This window comes from Macaca thibetana, chromosome 8, assembly GCF_024542745.1.
Source record: "Macaca thibetana thibetana isolate TM-01 chromosome 8, ASM2454274v1, whole genome shotgun sequence".
NCBI classification, from domain to species: Eukaryota; Metazoa; Chordata; class Mammalia; order Primates; family Cercopithecidae; genus Macaca; species Macaca thibetana.
The window spans coordinates 56,349,487-56,371,989 of NC_065585.1; the positions used below are offsets into that span (position 1 = coordinate 56,349,487).

The 22,503-nt window shown below is 33.5% G+C and overlaps 1 long non-coding RNA gene across 1 annotated transcript in view; it reads right to left on the reverse strand.

The window, feature by feature from the left end:
* The window catches only part of LOC126961163 (uncharacterized), a 208,536-nt gene that overhangs the window by 10,711 nt on the left and 175,322 nt on the right, over positions 1-22,503 (reverse strand). Inside the window, exon 3 of the long non-coding RNA XR_007728210.1 lies at positions 1,674-1,767. This is a non-coding gene — a long non-coding RNA (uncharacterized LOC126961163). The remainder of the gene's footprint in view (positions 1-1,673; positions 1,768-22,503) is intronic.

The window sequence follows — 22,503 nt, forward strand, 5'->3', positions numbered from 1 at the left end:
ACAGAAAACCTCTCCTTGGTTTCATTGCCCACATTTGAATTTCTTATAAATACATGGCATTGAACCATGCAGAAAGACAGAAAGGCATTTTACTTTAGTCATCCCATCAGAATTAACCTTAAACATTTCCTTAGTATGTGTCAAACAAAACGGGCATATACAGATAAACCCAGATAATTATATATAACATACTTACCTACAAACTCAATCTCAGCCTGTCAAGTCCTAACTCTTCATTTGATTCTTTAATATGTCACCTGTGATCTGGTATTTATTTCTGATAGCAATACTACCCTACTATACTGTTGTATTGTTCTGTATCCTTCCCACTTTTCTTCATTTCCTGTATCCTACACACACACACACACACACACACACACACACACACACACAGAGGCACACACAGATATTTCTCTCAGATTTCCACCTGATTTTCCTTTCCCAATGTCTTCACACAAAATCAGGCTGTCTCATTTTAATCACAGAAAACCATCAGTCTTCTAGCAGGTTCCTCTTCAAATTCACTTTACCTTATAATTTCCTCTTTAATTTGTCATTCCCTACTCAAGAGCCTACTACAACCTCAGATTCCCTTAGTAGCTGGCACAAAGCTCTTTCCTAGCTTTCAAACTAATTGTCTATTCTTCCTCAACATGCAGTTTCGTTTCATTTATGTGACTCTTTTCACAGTCCCTGAAGACAACCTGCTTATTCTGATTTTTATTCTAAAAATACCTGCTTCTTATTGTACATTTTGTTTTTAGGTCTTTATTAATGTCTTGCACCCAGAACTGGAGTTGTCAGTCTCTCCTTTATCAATCAAAAGTCTACTTGTATTTTAAGAAAAATCCAAATTGTTCTTTTTTTATGAAGGTATTGGTAATTCATTATTCCTTGTCTGTACCTCCCAGCCTTCTTTGTTCGAATATAATTGTACTTATGGTCGGAAAGGAGGACTGAAGAGGGGAGGGAACAATATTTATGGATTATAATGCTACAATTTACATGTTACCTTATTTATTTCTAACAAAAATAGTCTTATGTTATATTAGGCTTATTTTACGTATAAACAAACAGAAACATAATATAGCAAATAAATATCACAGCCAGGATTCAAATTGAAGTCTGTCAGAGTCTAAAACTTTTCTCTTTTAACCAAAGGGGATTTAAAAAGTCACCTCTCAGTGTATCTTTCTCTCAATAAAGCCTAGTTACACTCTCAAGGGGTCTCAGATAATTTCTTTATGTTAGTTTTACATCCCCACTACATTAAGTGGAAGAACAGTGTACTAGTTCATTCTCATGCTGTTAATAAAGACATACCCGAGACTGGGTAATTTATAAAGGAAAAAGGATATTTTTTTTTTGGAGATAGTTGTGCTCTGTCGTCCAGGTGGTAGTGCAGTGGCACAATCTCAGCTCACTGAAACCTATGCCTCCTGGGTTTGAGCAATTTTCATGGCTCAGCCTCCTGAGTAGCTGGGACTACAGGTGCATGCCACCACACCCGGCTAACTTTTTGTATTTTTAGCAGAGACAGGGTTTCATCTTGTTGCCCAGACTGGTCTCGAACTCCTGAGCTCAGGCAATCTGCCCACCTAGGACTCTCAAAGTGCTAGAATTACAGGCATGAGCCAACATGCCCAGCCAGGAAAGAGGTTTTATTTACTCACAGTTCCTCAGGGGTAGGGAGGCCTCAGGAAACTCACAATTATGGCAGAAGGGGAAGGAAACATGTCTTTCTTCACATGGCAGCAGCAAGGAGAACTGCAGAGCAAAAGAAGGGAAAAGTCCCTTATAAAACTATCAGATCCTGTGAGAACTCACTCACTATCATGAGAACAGCAACATGGGGGTACCTCATACCAGGTCCCTCCCACAACACAGGAGGATTATGGAAACTACAGTTCAAGATGAGATTTGGGTGGGGACACAGCCAAACCATATTAGACAAGAAGAGTCACATACATATGTGATTGACATTCATCACTATCTTACAGCTAGTTACTAACATATCTCTCTCCTCTTGTTGATTGTGATTTCTTTAAGAAAATGAACTTTCTCTTCATGATTATAATTTCAAGAAAATGAACAATAAGTGCATAATTTTTCTATCTCTATTAGTTCGATAAATGAATTCATGTATTAAGCAATTAATTAAGAAATAATACATTATTGGCAAAGTAGCTGGCTTTAGAATAATGCTTTGACCTAGTATTAGGCAATAAATGCCAGTTGATTATAAATTGGCAAACAAAAAGGTAGAAATTTTGATTAAACTAGATATGTTATTTTGACATTTTAAAGAGTGATGGTAATATTTTTAAAACAAAATTCCCATTTTTTGTTGTGTCCATTCATTTACTCCATTTACACTTCTAACTCATTTTGGTGTCAATGAGAGAATATCTGACTGCTATAGAAAATACATTTAATAATTTATTTATTTTTATGAATAATGTATTATATAAATCTATATTTTATGTATTAAAAATTTAAGGATAAATATAATAAATATAAGTATAAATAAATTTATAATATAAATATATAATTAAATACATTAAATTAAATCTAGAAAATAAATTATTTAATAAATCTCATATAATAAAGCTACACTGAATTTACCAACAGCTCACTTAAGAATTGGAATCTTTAAATTTTTAAAATTATTATGCCTATACATACGAGAAACCTGTATGAATACTCAGTCTTTTTAAAGCAGATTCCAGAAATGTCTACCTAGTTCATTGATAAAGGTGTAGCATAATATTATAACCTCAAATATTTAAAAATAGGCCCTTATATTTGCTGTTTTTCATTGGAAAAGGCAGACTAAAATTATGGCAAACTCCTCTCAGTCTTGGAGTTTGGTTTTAAATCTTCATATTCAATCAATGACTGAAGTGAATTTTAAAGGATGTTTATCTATATGATTTAAATCTATCACTAAAATATGTAGTTGTAAATTTTGACTATACATAAAAGATTAATTCTCTAAAATGAATGTACTTTCATACTAACAACAATGTAATAAAACAAAGTTTATTGCAATAGCATGGTTAATATGATTGCATACCAAGGAAAATTAATAACTAATTTATGAAATGTGTTTTGTTTTTATTAGCATAAAGAAGATTTAAAATTGTTCTCTGCTTTAAGTACAACTTGTGGAGGTGAGTGGTAAAATATTAGTGAAATACGTCACACATACAATCATATTAACTCTCCTTAAGGCTCAAGGTGACCACCAAGCAGCTGTTGTTTTGTAAGAGAAAAAGAAACATTGTACAATAAAAACAAAAATACAAACTTTGCTTTATATAGGAGAGTAAAACTGAATTCAGCTGCCTTTTGTGGGGACTAAGTTAAAAAAACAGGTAATTGTGCACATAGTTAAAGGCCAAAATAAAATTTATCATATATCCCAAAGATACTGGACTATGTGCTTTCTGTCTTATAAAGTCAAGCTTCATTTATTTATCAAGAAAATATTCATGAATCCTTAATGTTTCTTGTTGACATTTAAAAAATTGATATGACAGAAGATAATAAGGTATACTTGTTAAAAGGCAAATATGAAAAGTAACTTCTGTGGGACTTTTTGGCTTCCACTTGCGTTATATAAATCTGGAAAGAGTATCATTCTCACTCCAGTAAAGAAAAGTCAGAGAATCTACAAAAGCACAAGTTTTCCTGAAGCCTTACAGGGCAAATTACTATGGAATTTTGACTAAAAGAAGTTACATGTAAATATGAACAAAAATATATGGATAAAACAAAATGCCCAGCATCCATTGGGTCAGGGAAATTACACTAGACCCAGAACAGGAGGTCTGTTTTGATCTAGGCTGTATTCTAGGTGTGACCTTGGGCATCCTACAGCATTTGCACCACCTTCAAGTGGTCTCTTCTCAGAGCATTTCTCTTTATTTTCAGGAAAGTTTTCCACTTTTCTGTTTTTCCATTGTTTTAAGATGCCTATATTAGCAATTAATGTGACTCTAGATTGTAATTTTTACCTTCTTTGTGTACATGTTAATGATAACACAAGCTGCAACATCCTAATTGATGCTTGCATTTGACTGCAATATATTCTAATTTGAATATTTTCCAAGTAAGTGGTTTGGGGTTTTTAACATTCTATTGCATTTGTCGTTTATTCAGCAAAATAGACACCTATATATCTTTGCTCAAATTGCGTTGACTATAAACCATAGGGAAAGAATATACAATTAGTATTTAACGTGATAGTATTAGCCTACATATGAATATGCATTTTAGTTTATTCTTGTGATAATTTCATACTGATTTTAGCAGAAAACGACACAAACAAAATGTCCTGTTACATGAGACTTTAAAAAGAATACAAAAGAAAGAAAGAATGTGAGTAAAAGTACTGAGCATTTCCTTAAAAAAGAGTGAGGAATTAGCAACCTCATTAAGATCTATGTTGTAGTATGCAGCTTCTGGACATTCTAGCTGCCTTAAAACACTTTGAAAGCTTTTATGAACTTTCGTATAATTAGGATATGAGTTTTAGCAACTTAAATATGTCTCGAAGACTGCAGGCAGTTTGCCTCAATAGGCAAAGTTTGCAATAATCTGTTTATTTTCTTAAATTCTTATTGTACTTTAGACAAATAGCATTTCTTAAAAACTTCTTTCCCTCAAATAGCTACAAAATATTTTTAGAGTTTTGAAGTTAATTCTCTATTTGTTCAATAACAGTAACCAAAACAGTGAAACAAGTGCAGTTTCTAAATGACATTTTTATGTCTGCAGCCAGCAATTGAAACACTCCCAAACACTGCAATTCCAACAGCATTCTTTCAAAATAATTCTGCAAACCACTGAGCCAATGGCTGCCCTTATAAAAGATAAATAGGTAGTAACTGTAATTTATTTTTGAATTTTCATATTAGAAAGGACAGAGGCTGAAATCATTCTAAAAGGTAAATTCTATGAAAGGTTGATGTAAGTGCATGGTTTTGGTGCCCTTTAGCTAGCCATCTGTATCCTGAATAGAAAATAGTCTACAATTTTTTCAAATGTTGAGTCATATCCCAATTACGCAAGAAGTGATTATCTAACAGCTAAACTATTTAAAAGTTCTAAAATCTCTCCCCACACCCCCAATAATTTGATTTTTTCGTCATTACTTTCTTTACACAGTTTATATGGTACAGTAGGTGGGTTTATTTTCCTGTGTAAAACATATTAGAGTAGGGCAGGGTAATTCTGGTTTCAAAATAGAAGTGTAGAAGCAAGCTGGCTTTACTACTACCGAAAGAAAAGCAAATACACAGCACCAAGGTTATGACCAGCAATGTCCTAGAACTCAAATATGAGGATGAGATAGCTCCCAGAACAACAGAGAAGTGAAAAATCTCTGATAAAAGAACCAATCTTCCATTTCTGTGATGTGCCTTCTAATCTACTGGTACCAAGTGTGTAGAAAATTCCCTCATGTCATGATTTCTATATTGGAAATAATGAGATCAAGGTGAACAATGATCTTCCCTACCATTTGAGTTCCCTGGCAGGAGATATGTTCCTACCTCAACCCAAAGGAAGCACTGTGAATGCTCGAAGGGAGAAATAGTCCTAAGGACAGTCAGAAACAAAGGAGGGAGGTAGGACTACTAACTCCAGCACTAGAAGCTGTTCTTTAACTTGGCTAAAGGAGATGGCAAATCACAGTAGTTGTTCAGCAGCACTACACTGCAGGAACTACATTCCACAAGATCCCTGGGTACAAATCTCTAGACAACCTTTTCATACTGCTATGGTAGTCCCTTTGAAGCCTCTCCTATTCTACACCCTATGTTGTCTGCTAGAGCTAAGGCACACCTGGAATTAAGGCATTATCCAGTGCCAAAAAGGAGCAGTAACCTAGTAGGGGGAAAAATCAGCAGGTGAATTACAAAAAAATTCCAGTCAAACATATCCAGTGAAAACCAAAACAAGCCACACAGAGAAGACTGGAATAAATAAATAATCATTCAACGCAAATACACAGATGTACATCCACATAGCAAATAAGAAATAATGAGTGCCCCAAACAGACAAAGCAAGGAACCAGTAACTGACCATAATAAGATGGTGGTATGTGAGCTCTCTGACTAAGAATTCAAAATAGCATTTCTAAGAAACTCAGTGATCTCCTAGATAATACAGAAAAGCAGTTTGGATCAGAGAAATGTAAGAAGACATTGAAATAACAAAAGCAAACAAACAGAAATCTTGGAACTGAATAACACCTTTGCTGAACTGATACATTTTTTTTTAGAGGTACTCAACAGCAGATCGTACCAAGGTAAGGAAAGAATCCATAAGCCAAAATATAGGTTTTTGAAAATATACAGTCAGTGGAGAAGAAAGAAAAAGAGAATGAGAAGAAAGAAGCACCACCTACAAGATATATAAAATGATGTCAAAAGATCAAATCTAAACATTACTGGTGTTAAGAGGCAGCTGAGCAAGAGCAACGTATAGAAGTTTACTAAAACAAATAATAACAAAAATCTTTCTAAAACTTAAGAAATCTGTAAATAACCAGGTACAAGAAGGTCAAAGAAATTGAATAAGTTGACCTGTATAAGACTACCCCAAGGCATCTAATAGTCAGACTCTCAAAGGTTAAGCACAAAGAGAAGATCCTAAAAGCAGCAAGAGAAAAGAAGCAAATATCCAGAAACAGACTTCTCATTGCAAACTATACAGGCCAAGAGGCAGTGGGATAACATTTTCACAGCATGGAAAGAAAAACATCTACCATCTAAGAATATAATATCCAGCAATATAATCCTTCAAATACAAAAGAGATATGAAGAATTTCCCAAACAAACAAAAGCTGAGAGAATTCACCACCACCAAAACCATCTTATAAAACAATGCTAAATGCAGTTCTTTGATCTGAAAATAAAAACACAAACATGCAAAAAGAATATCTGAAGTTGTAAGATTAAATGATATAATTAAGTATATAGACAATTCCAAAATACTCTAATAATGTAATTGTTGTGTGGCTTCCACTCATATCTCTAACCCAAAAGACAAATCTTTGAAGAACAATAACTTGAAAAAAGCAACTTGTTAAGAGATAAGCAATATAAAAATATTAAAGATCAGAACAGAAATGAATGAGACTAATATAACAGCACAGAAGATCAACAAAATGAAAAGTTAGCCTTTACAATAGATAAGCATAATCGATAGCCTTTAGCTAGACTAAGGAAAAAAAAGAACACTCAAACAGGAAAATCAGAAACAAAAAAGGAAGACATAACAATTCAAACAAACAAAACCAAAATCATTAGAAACTATTATAAAAACTGTAAACCAACAAATTGGAAAGCCTAAAAGAAATGGATACATTCCTAGACACAGACAGCTGACCAAGGCTGAACCATAAAGAAATAGAAAACTTCAACAAACTTATAATAAGTGTCAAGATCAAACCCATAAAAAGGGTATCCCATCAAAAACATCTTAGGACCTGATAGCTTCACTGCTGAATTCTACTAAACTTTTAAAGAAGATCTAATATCAATTCTACTAAAACTCTTCAAAACAATTAAAAAGAAAAGTATATTTCCAAACTCATTAGTTAAGGCCAGCATAACACAGATACTAAACCAGACAAGGATACATACAAAAAAAGAAAACTATGGACCAATATCACTGATGAAGGTACATGCAAAAATCCTCAACAAAATACCAACAAACCAAATCCAGGAGATCATCAAAAAGATTATGTAGGCTAATACTATCGTGTTAAATACGAATTGTATATTCTTTCCCTATGGTTTATAGTCAATGAAATTTGGGCAAAGATATATAGGTGTCTATATTTTTCTAAATAATCTACAAATGCAACAGAATGTTAAAAACCCCAAACCACTTACTTGGGAAATATTCAAATTAGAATACATTGCAGTCAAATGCAAGCATCAGTTAGGATATTGTAGCTTGTGTTATTATTAACATGTACACAAAGAAGGTAAGAATTACAATATACATATATATGTCGTTGTGTATATATAGTTAAAAAACCATACTGCCCAAAGAAATCTACAAGTTCAATACAATCACGGTCAAATACCAAGTCATTTTCAACGAAATATAAAAAATGTGTACGGAGCCAAAAAAGAACCAGAATAGCCAAAGCATCCTGAGCAAAAAGAACAAAGCTGGAGGCATCGCACTACCTAACTTCCAAATACATTACAAGTAGATAGTAACCAAAACAACATGCTATAAAAGTAAACCCATACACCAATAGCACAGAATAGAGAGCTCAGAAATAAATCCATGTATTCACAGCTAACTAATCTGCAACAAAGCTGACAGAAACATACATTAGGGAAATAACCCCCTCTTCAATAAGGGGTGCTGAGAAAACTAGATACCCTTATACAGAAGAATGAAACTAGACCCATATATCTCATCATATATAAAAATCAAATCAAAATGGATTAAAGGCTTAAATCTAAAGCCTGAAACTATGAAACTCCTAGAAGAAAACAATGGGGAAATGCTCCAGGACACTGGTCTGGACAGTTTTTTGTGTAAGACCTGAAAATCCCCAGCTAACTTAAGCAAAAAGAGAGAAATGGAATTACATCAAGCTAAAAAGCTCCTGCAAGGCAATGGAAACAATAAAGTGAAGAGACAACCCAAAGAATGGGAGAAAATATTTGCAAACTATCCATTTAACAAGGGATTAATAACCAGAATTTATGTGGAGCTCACACAACCCAATAGCAATAAAATAATAATCCAATTACAAAATGGGTAGAAGATCTGTGTAGAAATTTCTCGAAAGAAATCACAGAAATGGTCAACAGGTCTATTTTTAAAAATGCTCAACATCTCTAATCATCAGATAAATGCAAATCAAAACCATAATGAGATCTTACTCCATTTAAAATGGCTTACATGAAAGACACAAGGAATAATGAATGTGGAGGAATATGTGGGGAAAAGGGAACCCTCCTGCACGATTAGTAGGAATGTAGACTATTGCAACCACTATGAAAAACAATATGGAGGTTCATCGAGAAACTGAAAATAGAACTGTCATATGATTCAGCAATTCTGCTACAGAGTATATATCCAAAAGGGAATCAATGTATCAAAGAGATACCTGCATTCCCATGTTTATTGCAGCGCTATTCACAATAGCCAAAATATGGAATCAACCTAAGTACCCATCATTGGATGAATGGATAAAGAAAATATGGTGTATATACACATTGGAATGTTATTTAGCCATTAAAAAATGGCATCCTGTCATTTGCAGCATCATGGATGGAACTGGAAGATTATGTTAAGTGAAATAAGCCAGGTAAGAAAGACAAATATAGTGTGTTCTCACTTATAAGTAGGAGCTAAAAACATAGATCTTATGAAGATAGTAAATTGGTGGTTACCAGAGGCCAGGAACAAGAGGAGACATAAAGAGAGATTAATGAATTAGTACAAATATACAGTCAGGGAGGAGAAATAATACCTAGTGTTTCATAGATCAGTAAGGTGACTATATAGTTAACAATAATCTATTCAAAATCTATTTCAAAATATGTGGAAAAGAATAATTCAGAAGTTTCTAGCATAAGAAAAAATAAACATTTAAGGTGATGGAAATCTCAGTTACCCTGATTTGATCTTTATACATTATAATATATCTAAATATCAGATGTACCCTGAAAATGTGTACATCTATTATATATCAATACAGAAATAGAACAGGGAAGGGAAAATTTTCTGAAAGAAAACATAGAAAGCACAAATTATAAAGAAATTATTGAAGAGATTAACTGTACCAAAAATCACAAATTTGGGTATAATAAAAAAAACAGAGTAGGAGAACATATTTGCAACACATAGACATGGCAGATTATTTTTATGTTTTGGAATCTCAATGCAAAGTCTTGGTCCTATATCTCTATCATTTTTGAAGGAGGCTTTGTCTGGCATCCGACCCCTACTTCAGTGTCTCCAGGCTATGGGTTGGCATTAAATCGGCAGTTCACAGTGCCTTTCCTGTGCTCATATTAAGGATATCAGAGAACCCAGGTCTGGCAAAAAAGGTATGTTGCTCCCTCCAACATCCCTATTGTATACAGCTTTCATATTCTATGGTCCTAGGAAATGGGCAGCCTGGTTCCAGCCCACCAACGCTTTAAAGTGTGTGTGTGTGTGTGTGTGTGTGTGTGTGTGTGTGTGTGTGTGTACAGCAGATCACTTTTAGCCCTCATTACCTTTGAAGTTGAGTTCCAGGATTAGATTAGATTGTATAGTGTTCAACATTTGATGGAGATACTTACTGAGTTGTTGGGTATGATTATATCAGTCACTTTCTCTTTTAAATATTTTATCTATCATTGCTATGTGTTAGACTTAGAATGTTCTCAAAGCATGTGTTCACCATGTACATCATCTTGGCTAAAACTTGAATCCTCAGCTCTTTTACCCAAACCATTTCATGTTGCATAAAAAAATCATATGTCCATATGTCAGTGTTGTTCAGAACAGCAAGGATTTCAGTATACACACTAATATTTAATTAGATAATATTCATTTAAACTAATACTGAAATAGAAATTTTCAATAGTCTTACCCTTCTTCATTGTCTTCATTAATTGAATAAGCAATCATAGTTCTCAGCATGAGCTGGCCATTTAAAGTGAAAAATTCTACTGAATATTATGATTCTACTGCTATTTAACATAAATGAGTCTTTGCAATTTTAGTGACAGTTGTATCAATGGAATGCCTGCAGGCCAGAATTCTGTTTGATATTTCTAGCAGGAGGCTCTATAGGAAACTTGACATAAAATAATTGAATGGTTTCAAAGCAAAATAATGGAATAGTTTCAAAGCTTGAAACAACAAAAAGGTTTCAGTTTATTGATTCAGCCCTTTATTCCATCATATTGTACCAATAATTTTCATAATTCTATATTTGGTTTTGTAACATTTACAGTAAAAATATTTTAAAATATGTTCATATGTTTTACTATTTATAATTGATGGCATCTTTTGATATTCCTACTACTAATTTCTGATAATATATTGGAGAATTTGGTTTTATCAGGAAACATTATATTAAGCTCTCCATGTACAGGGATATAGGCAATGTAACGTACTGGTGAAAACTCAGAGTTCAAACCCTGCCTCTACCAATGATTAGCTGTGTGGCTCGGGCCAATAATGTTACCTTTCCAAGTACTATATCAGATAATTATTTGTAAAGAATAATTTTAAAGCACTAGAAAAATATATTGCACAGAGCAAGACCATGATAGTTAATAGCTATTATTTTTATGAAGATTGCCTTCATTATTTATCTTTGAATCCCCAATTGACCTATCACACTCCCTTGCATATTGTAATTGCTGATTAGATTTTATCTGATTATGTATCCCCTTTTAACTAATTTTTCAACCTTAGAATTTTTCATTTTCTGGTACTTAAAAATATTTCAAATAAAAATAATGTAAGTCATGTTCATCATTAAAATGTTATAAAAATACAAATTCTGTTGGCATGCCTTACTTTTAAGATGATGATACTGACCGTGTCTGTAAGTGTACCAGTGGTAAAGGGTAAACTATATGAGTGTAAGCAGCAAACATCTCTCTTTTACATAGTGAGCATGTGAAGCTTTTGGTGTTGATTTTGAAATAACTTGACGGGTTTTTGTTGGTCTGCCTGTTTGCGTGATTGTTTCTGAGACTCAGTATTAGCCTGGATTAAGTTTTTTTCTTCCAAATAGTGAAAGTGAGTGAATGTATCACTTCATTCCTTAGGGAAATCATTCAACTGAAGAACAAGAAACAGAGGGACACAAAGGTTAAGTAACTTGACAGCTAGCCCAGTGAATTGCCTTCTGAACATTACCAACTGTGTTTCCTAGTATCCATGCAAAGATGTACAGTACCTCTTCAAGATAAAATGACTTCCACTTTAGTAAATAAAAGTATACAGGAACACGCATCAATGTCTATACTTTGCTCATGCTTTGTTTACTTCACCTGAAATTTCAACATTTCAAAGGCAGGTTGATTGAGACATTTTATTTTCCTGTGTCCTTTATCATACGTTCTAGAGATACTCTCAGTATCAATTCATCACTTCTTAAAATCAGCTTGATTCCCTAGGAATTAGGTAACCCCCATTTCTGAGAGACTGGATTTCCAGAAAGTATACAGCCAAGGTCGGTTTTTTAAAAAATAATCTTCCAAACCTCCACTGTCTCTTAGTATTTTTAAGTATTCTATAAATATTCTGTATGTATTCTTTCCTAAAGTCATTCCCTCCTAAAAATACACGCTGCTGTCTGTTCTTTATTTGGCAAAACTCTGTTCATCATTACCTTTACCTCACTTTACACACACACACACAAAAGAAAGAATGCACACTTCCCACTCTCCTTAAACCAAAGGATGGTGCACTGCTCTATGGAGTGTATAAAGCTCTGTGGCACCAACCAAACATACAGATGGAGAATATATAGCTCTTGAGAGAGCGTAACAGGAACCAAAAAATGAGGAAGGCTTTGTTATGAGATAATAACAGGGGCAACACTTATTCATCTAAGGCATGTGATATACTCATGCTCATCTTTGCATTCCGTCTGTCTGTCTGACTGTCTACATATCTATCCACTCTTCAATCAATCTATGTTAGAATTAGATTTCAGAAGTGAGATATTAATTACAGTGATTCATAAAATGCATGTCACTTTGAATTTCAAAAAACAGTAAGCCTGGCCTGGTGTGGTGGCTCACACCTGTAATCCTAGCACTTTGGGAGGCCAAAGCGGGTGGATTGCCTGAGCTCAGGAGTTCGAAATGACCCTGGGCAACATGGTGAAACCCAGTCACTACTAAAATACAAAAAAATTTAGCCAGGCGAGGTGGTGTGTGCCTGTAATCCCAGTTACTCAGGAGGCTGAGACAGGAGAATCACTTCAACCCGGGAGGCAGGGGGTGCAGTGAGCCAAGATCATGCCATTGCACACCAGCCTGAGCAACAGAGCAAGACTCCATCTAAAAAAAAAAAAAAAGAAAAAGAAAAACCAGTAAGCCTGATTTTCCTGATTATTTGATAGGTGGTAGCACTTTTCTTAAATTGACTGAGGTAAATCTGCAGTTGTAAGGAATATATACTTACTGTATATAATATGTAAATAATTTATATATTAATGTATGTTTCTTTCAATTATTTTAAGGTGTCATAAAATATAAAAATACAATATTTATGTATTCCTTCACTTACATATAGTCATTTATGCTGGGTTTTTTTTTTTGCTACTATAAAAAAAGCACCATAAACATTCTCTATCTTCCTATATACAAACTGAATGTAGGAAATCACAGAGAACTATGTTGTATGATAGTATTTTCACTTTTCCAACTTTATAATAGATATTTCAAAATTGTTTTCAAATGTGATTATATCACATTATATTGTAACTCCAGCAGAGTTCAGGAATTTCTGTTTATCCTCATCCTCACCAATAATTGCTGTTATTATGGTTTAACTTTTTCTTTTATTTTTTCCCCATTTGATGTTTATTATGCTGGTGATTAAGTTATGGTCTTTTAGCTCCAAATCCACTTTGAAATGCGTTAGCTGGGACTGGCTCCACATTTGTGCTTTGGGAGATGTTAATAGGAAGCACTGGAAGAAACTCAAAGCTGGAGGAAGAAAAAGGGTCTTGCTCCTTCCTGTGTGCTTGCTGTTTCTGTCAGCACCAGCAAACAGCCAACCCTGGCAGGAGCAATTGGTTCGCATTTAACAGCTATTTCGTAGTCACCAAACTAGCCGTATCACACTCCCTCAGTAATATCAGTGCATCAAGAGATCTGAATTCCAGCTCCACAGAGCAAAAGAAGTGCTACAAAATTATTTACTTCAGGAAGAAAATACAGTCACTTCTCATTCTTTGCAGAATAGTCTATAATGTTGCTATGAACACTGAATAAGTGAATATTGAACTATTCCTCCAAGAGGAAATACAGAGTTAGGTTCCTGTGAGCTTCTGGTGACGCTTTCATCAACCAAAACAACATTGTATTTTATAGGTTTGTTTATCCACATCCTTGTAAAACAAGCCAGCCTCATCAGTGTCAAAAACTTGCTTTTCCACATGACCTGTTCCTGTATAATACTTAGCAGGTATTTTCAGATTTCCTCCACAGCCTTCTGATCTGTAGATACTGCCTCTCTTGTAAGTTTAACATATTCCATACCTTATCATCTTTTGAAACTTGAGAAATGGAAACTAACCAGCATAAGCGAGAAGGGCTTAACCTTTCTTGACTCTGGCTTTCAGCCCCACAACAATGCTCTCCACCATACTTTTTCTTTTTTCAACAGAGCATCATCTCATGAATCCATATATTTAGTAGCTTTTCCATCTTTCCAATAGTTACATCACAGGCTATAGATGCCACTTTAGCACTTGCCAGAGTGGTCTCACATACAGAGCAGTGAATTTTCTCTTCCTTTCTCTGGATGTACGGTATTATTGATTCATTAACATTGAACTCACAGCCAACAGCATTGGAACTCATGACTGCACGAAGCTTATCTAACACATGTATTTTCTCCATATGGCACATCACAGCTTTTGTGTGCTTGGGAACACTAGGCAGTATTTCAGCACTATGCATAAGAGATCATTTTAAACCAGAATCACCAAAAAAAAAGACACAGAAAATAAGAAAAGCTTGTCCCTCAGTTGACCACAAAAAGGAAACTTTAGGTCTACTGTCTGAGAGCAAAACCAGGGAGGAAGGGCATTGTCTTCAACCTCAGGTGAGAACGTGTGTGCTGAGTGACTCAGTTTTTCACCACTCTGAGTATGTCCGTGATTTACTGGGAAAGCGTTATCAATACTAAGTCTGAAGTTACAAACAATTTTAACAAATAGGCAAATGATGATGATTGACATCACAAGGAGGAAAGGAGATATAAAAAGATGTTAACCACAAAATTCAGTGGACAAATTTTTAAAAAATTGTCAGTGCTCTGTTAAACCATGAAAATTATGAATAATTTTACATAAAAACAATTGTACTTAAAGCATTAAACAAAAATAATGTATAATAGGGGAAATCAAAATTAATACTTGATATGTTTGCCCATAGAATAGTGTCATTTAAGTCAAATAAGAATATTGAAAAATTAACTGTAATTAAAGAATGGAAGTAGAATTTTACACTCAAGCAATATAGAAAATAAATGGGAACAAATAAAATACAATCAACTCATGATACAGAAAAAAATAGAAAAAAAAAAAGGCAAGGAAACAAATATGTTAAAGAGAAAGCATAAACTAAAAAGTAAAAAGCAAATACATAAATCCTGGCCAAAGAAAATGAAAAAAAACTAAGACAACAATAAAAGACAGAGGTTGGAAAAATCTATATGCTGTTTAAAAATACAATGGCACAGAAGCTGAGAAATAAGGTGAAAAGTTTTACCCAATAAATGCTAATTAACAGAAATATTGACAACAAGCAAAATATAATGCATGGCAAAATGCATTAATAGTAACAAATAATAAAAAGAAATAATCCACCAAGAATATTAGTCATGAACCTGTATTCACTTTAACAGTCTCCAAATTTAATAACAAAACCAATATAATTTCAAGAAAAATAGTAATATTTAACACATCTTTATCAGAAACAGACCTAATAAGCAGACCAAACAAAGAGTTGTAAGAATATAGGAAATATGAATTACATGAGTAAAAGCCGTATAAAAATATTGTACAAAGACCTCTCTACACAACAGGTCAGTATCCATTCTACTCAAATACATGTGAAACTTTTATAACTGATCAAGCTTCAGTTAATTTAGAATTGATAGCAAAACTCAATGGTTCAATATTTTACCTCTTAAAAACTTTATTTTAAAACAATGTTAAACTTACAGAAAAAAATGCAAGTACAATACAAAGAACCTCTTTCCTGATTTGTCATGTACCATATGAGAGTAAGTTGCTAATCTGATGCCTCATCACCCCTGCATATGTTAGTATCTCCTATAAACAAGGACATTTGCCTATGTCGCCATGAAGAAATCATGAAATTTACATTAATAAATTATAAATCTAAATTGCATTTTGCCAGTTGTCACAATAATGTTCTTTATAGTAAAGGCATCAAGTTTGGAATTGTGTATTACACTTACTTGTCATGTCATTATAGTATTCTTCAATAATATCTAACATTTATTTCAATGCTTGTGCATTTGGGGGGATTTTAGGCTATTTTGTACCAGACTTTCCTGTGAAGCTACTCTTTTCCCTTTTCATAATTAATAAATATTTTGTAGAGAAGTAATTCAAAACTATGTAAATGTCCCCTTTCTATTCAAACTTTCATTTACTAGTGTATTAATGTATATTAATATAGACTCATTTTTTTACTATCATTGTTTGTTTGAATGGCTCAAATTCCCTTAGATTTGGCCAGTAGGATCCCATTGAAGCTCGCTTCTGTATCTTTTTGACATGCCCCCATTACTCTTTAAACACGTCCTTACTTTCTGGTATATGAAGATATTTCAGGTTCATCTTGTCTTTTCCCAAACTTGGTGGATTCCGTCATTTCTGCAAGAAACCTAGTTACTTTCGGAAAAGAATGGTATACACATGCTCTTTAGGCTAAACTGCTTATTGGTATGAGGAATTTACTGATATAAGGCACTCTCCATGGATAGAACTAGGGAATGTGTATGTATATATGTGTGTAAGCGTATATGTGTGTGTATATATACACATCTATATAGTCAAGTCTTTCTATCTATAATCTATCATTTATCAATCATAATTTATAAATTTGCATCAGTACTTCCAATTCCATCATAATAGGATAATTTTTTTGTTGTCTACATGTTTGTAAATACCTTTTCAAACAGAAACCTGATCACCATTTTTTAAAGATAACTACTGATATAATCAGTCTCCATTATACAACCAACTTCTGATTGCAGCAGCCTCCCTCTCCCCTCACATGATTACCCTTCTCTCCTGGCTTGGGTTCTGTCTCCTTGTACCATGTTGCCACTCTTTGTGGGCACGCTGCTCGGGCTCTGACACTCTGCCCCAGACTGCCATCAAGAATATACATGTTCTCACTTCTTTTGAGAACTCACTTCAGGCACCCCTATGCATAAGCACCCTACTAAGTCTCTTGGACTCTGACGCTATATGGTAACCAGTCTCTGAGGTGACCTCAGATGATCTGTCTTCCAGTGTTCATAATCTTATGTGGATCCTACCCATAATGTACCAATGTTAGTGTCTGTGACTAATAGCCTAATGCAGAAATTATGGGATGCCATTCTAATAGTAGGTTATAAAAGCTATGGCCTCTCCCTTGGTGGCATCTTCTCTTGGTAGTGCTCTTTTTGCTCTCTCACCATTGGATCAGTCACTCTCAAAGAAGAAAGCTTCCATGTTATGATAACCTCTGCAGATGCCAACATGGGGAGGAAATAAAGCCTCTGGCCAACAGCCACATGGATGAAGTAGGAAGTGGACTTTCCAGCTCTAGTTGAAGCTTTAGAAAAGTCAATGGTAACTTCATGTGAGACCTTAAGTGAAAACCACAGACAGAAGCTGCTGCAGATTCCTAGCTTCCAGACACTGCATGAGACAATAAATGTACGTAGTTGTAAAATGTAAGTTTTGCATTACTTTGTTAGATAGCAATAGATAACAAATAAACATCCCCTGTTTGGTGCTATCCTCTGGCCTCCACATGAACATCATCTTCACCCTGCCTAAGTTCTGACACATCACTCAATCATCCCCACTATGGATACTCTCAGCTCCTACCTGGGTTCTGACACCTCATACTGAGCTTTCTCTTTGCAAAGACAATGTCCTGGTTGTGCTCCACCTAACTGGAAAGTTCAAAAATTGAATTAAAAGGAAGATGAAAGGGAAAAAAGGAGGAAAACCAAAATATTAAATACTGTATTTGGAAATTTAAAACATAAACTAGAAAACACCACAAATAAATAACAGAATCTCTTGTGGTAAACAGGCAAAGCAGTAAAGGAATTTTCAAAGATTAAAGGTATGTGTTTATGTCGATGAAATTAGATAGAGATTTGAATAGATAAACTTATCCAAAAAATATGGTATGAGAGAAAAGGATAAACCCCAAAAACTAATGAAAAACTGTTTTTAAAGTCATACATTAATGAAAAGTAGGACAAATCAATAAGTAATAACAAAGCTAATAAATAGTTTCCTAGAAATGCTAATGAGGTGCACTGACAAAACAGATCCAAAAAGAGAATTATATAAAATAAGCAATATAAGAACTTTAAAGGAGAAATAACTATAGAAAGAATAGATTTTTTCAAATTCATAAGAAAATAATATGAAAACTTGGTAACATATTTTCTAAAAATTAGCAATTCTAGTTTTCAATAAGTATATATTTATATTGTAGACTTTGTATATTAATGGATTATGTTGCTATTTAGTTTACCAAATCTGATTTCGGAAAATATACAAAATTCAGATTGATTTATAGTCGTGAAATAAATTGAAATGGTATTTCGATATTTGTTTTGCACACACACACACACACACACAGAGCCACACACTTCCTTTAAATATCTTGATGGTTTTATAGCTTAGTTCTAAAAATCCATCAACATCCCTGTCATCATCAAAACAATCTAGAAAAGAATAAATAATGGAAAGCTCTATGGAAACCATAGTTTGTAAGAAAGATAAATCAATCCAGAAAAGGGTACAAAAATAATATTAGCAAACCAAATGTGATTGTAAGTATGTAAATACACATATACATATATATGCATGTACATATAAATATGCACATATATTTGTGTGTGTAAGTTTGTTCTAAGAACAGAAAGTGGTTTAACACTGGAGGGCAATTTCAGATAATTCATTGCAGTAACAGTTTAAGGAGAAAACATTTTCATATCAGGAAAAGCACTGGATAAAATTCAGCACCTCATCATTTAAAAAGAAAGGTTTTATAGACAAGAAGCATAGACCATATTCATAATTCGGTAGTGTTCTTTATAAAAACATATGCATTATGTTAATAACAAAAAGTGAAAAGGATTCTCTTTGAATATCAGAAATAAGAGGTGATTGCATGTTTTGCTGATTTATTCAATATCTAACTGGGGAATAAATAAGTAAAAAAAATAAAATTACATTAAAGATAGAAAAAATGAGCAAAACTAACATAATTTACTATTATATCTAAAGAATAGTCAAAATATCTGCAGAAAAGCTATAAAATCAATAGAAAATTTCAGATAGTTATAAGATAAACATTTAAATAAGTTTATATTTAGCAAGATGCTAACAAGAATAGCTATCATTTGTTGCTACTTATACTACTTATTACTATGTGTTAATAAATATAAGAAGAGATACCATTTACAATAACAAATAAAAAAACACAAAGATCCAAAAGAAGAGAAACATAACCATGAATGGCAATTTTCAATATAAAAAGATGGAAAATCATTTTTAATTTAATTAATAAAGTTAATTCCATTCTTATCAAATCCCAACAGGAATATTCACTGGACTTGATTAAATAAAATGGAATGTAATCATGAAATACAAATGGCAGAGAAATGCCATGAGAATTCTGAAGCTGAAAGAAGGGAAGGAATTGGAGGGTTAATAAGGTGGTGATGAGGATAGTTTTTCCACCCTAGATATTAAAATTTAATGTATGGTTACAATAATTTGAACAGACTTCTGGTACAATAATGGAAGCTCTGAAATATAAACTTTCAAATTATAATAAAGAATATATTATATGGAATAGATTCTACACATAGTCTTTAATAAATCTTACAAAAATTGCAATTACTATTAAATACATTTAAATATATTATCAGTGGATTAGAGATTTAGGTGTTAAAGATATAAAACTTTAGGTAAAAGTATAAGTGATAAAGTTGATTATCTCAGAGATAGAAAAAATTTTCTTAGACTGACACCAAAAGCACACATTGAGAAAACAGGGATGTGTTATTCATACATTACAATTAAAACTTCTGTATGGCAAAATACACCAAGAACACACTAAAAAGTAGCAGATGTGTTGAATTATTTGAATGAATTTAAAAGATAAAAACTCTGCCAAAATAATAAGAAAAGACAAACAACCTTTCAGAAAAGTGGGTGTGGGATAAAAATTGCCTAGTAACAAAGAGGAAACAATGGATCACAAAGGCACTAAAGTGTGCTCAATTGTTTGGTAATTAAGATAATACAAACCAGACTAAAATTACAAATTATTTTTACACAGATCATGTTGGCAAAAATCACAAATCTAATAAAATCCAATGTTGGCAATGATATGGTAAATATTTTTTAAACATGATAAGGCCATAAATGGTATATTTGATTTTTGAGAGCAATCTGTTAATAGCTGCTAAATGTCTCAGAAAAAAGACATTTGTTCATGATGAAGGATCACTTTTATGCATTACTGTATCCAATTTGCTAATTTTGATTCAAAGTTTAATGTTAATGTTCATGAGGGGTATTGTTCTGTGATTCTCTTTCTTGTGATATTTTCAGTTTTGTTGTTAGCCTAGTATTGCTGTAATAAAATGGTTTGAGAAGACTTTCCTCCTTTATTTTATGAACAAATTTTGTGGAGATATTGGTATTATGTTCATTTATGTGGTTGTGTGTTGTAGGGTAGATAATTTAAAAATTCAACAACTTTAATTGATATAGGGTTATTAGTGTTTTATATCTGTAATGTTTTAAAATTTCTAAGGTTTTGTGCATTTCCATAAGCTGTCATATTTATTAGCATAAAATTGTTTATGATATCCTCTTTTTTCCTTTTAAGGTCAGTAGGAGATGTAATGATGTTTCCTGTTTCATTCTAGACATTGACAATTTGTGGTTTCTCTGTTCTTTTCCAGATCAGACTGTCCAGATACTTATTTATGTCCTGGATCTTTAAAAATAAAAAAAGAACTATTTTGGTTTAATTAATTTTCACTATCTTGTTCTTTGGGTTTAAATTTTTCCTCTTTTTCCAGTTTCCTAAGGTGTGAACTCTGATTTTGTATATTTATCTTTGTTTAATGTAAACACCAATTTAGCAGCATTTCACAAAGTTTCACAGGTTAGATGTTCATCTTCACTCAGAACAAAGTAATTTTTCAGTTTCTCTTGTAATTTATTCCATGACCTATGGTGATTATTTATGGGTATATTTTTAAATTGCAACCATTCAGTGTTTTTCTGGTGACATCAGCATTTTCATGGCTTAGTGTTGGTATGTTGTATTCATTTCCTAGGACTGCCATAGAAAAATACCATGGACTGGTTCCTTCAACAATAGAAATTCATGTTCTCACAGTTTTGGATGCTAAAATCCAAGATCAAGATGCTGGCAGGGTTGGCTTCCTCTGTGTCCTCGCTTTTTGGGTTACAGATGGCTGCATTCTAGCAGCCTCTTCACAAGCTCTTTTCTCTGTGTGCACACATCGCTGGTGCCTCTCCTGTTCTTCCCAATCTTTTCTTCTTGTAAGTACACAGATTAGATTAGGTTCCTCTCAAATTGTATTATTTAACTTAACCACCTATTTGAATACCTTCTCTGCAAATATTATTATATTTTAATTATTATACTTTAAGTTCTAGGGTACATGTGCACAATGTGCAGGTTTGTTACATATGTATACATGTGCCATGTTGGTGTGCTGCACTCAATAACTCATCATTTACATGAGGTATATCTCCTAATGCTATGCCTCCCCTCTACCCCCTCCCCATGATAGGCCCTGATGTGTGATGTTCCCCTTCCTGTGTCCAAGTGATCTCATTGTTCAATTCTCACCTATGAGAGAAAACACACAGTGTTTGGTTTTCTGTTATTGCGATAGTTTGCTGAGAATGATGGCTTCCAGCTGCATCCATGTCCCTACAAAGGACACAAACTCATCCTTTTTTATGACTGCATAGTATTCCATGGTGTATATGTGCACATTTTCTTAATCCAGTCTGTCACTGATGGACATTTGAGTTGATTCCAAGTCTTTGCTATTGTGAATACTGCCGCAATAAACATACGTGTGCATGTGTCTTTATAGCAGCATGATTTATAATCCTTTGGGTATATACCCAGTAATGGCATGGCTGGGTCAAATGGTATTTCTAGTTCTAGATCCTTGAGGAATCACCACACTGTCTTCCACAATCGTTGAACTAGTTTACAGTCCCACCCACAGCATAAAAGTGTTGCTATTTCTCCACATCCTCTCCAGCACCAGTTGTTTCCTGACTTTTTAATGATTGCCATTCTAACTGGTGTGAGATGGTATCTCATTGTGGTTTTGATTTGCATTTCTCTGAAGGGGAGTGATGATGAGCATTTTTTCATGTGTCTGTTGGCTGTATAAATGTCTTCTTTTGAAAAGGGTCTGTTCATATCCTTTGCC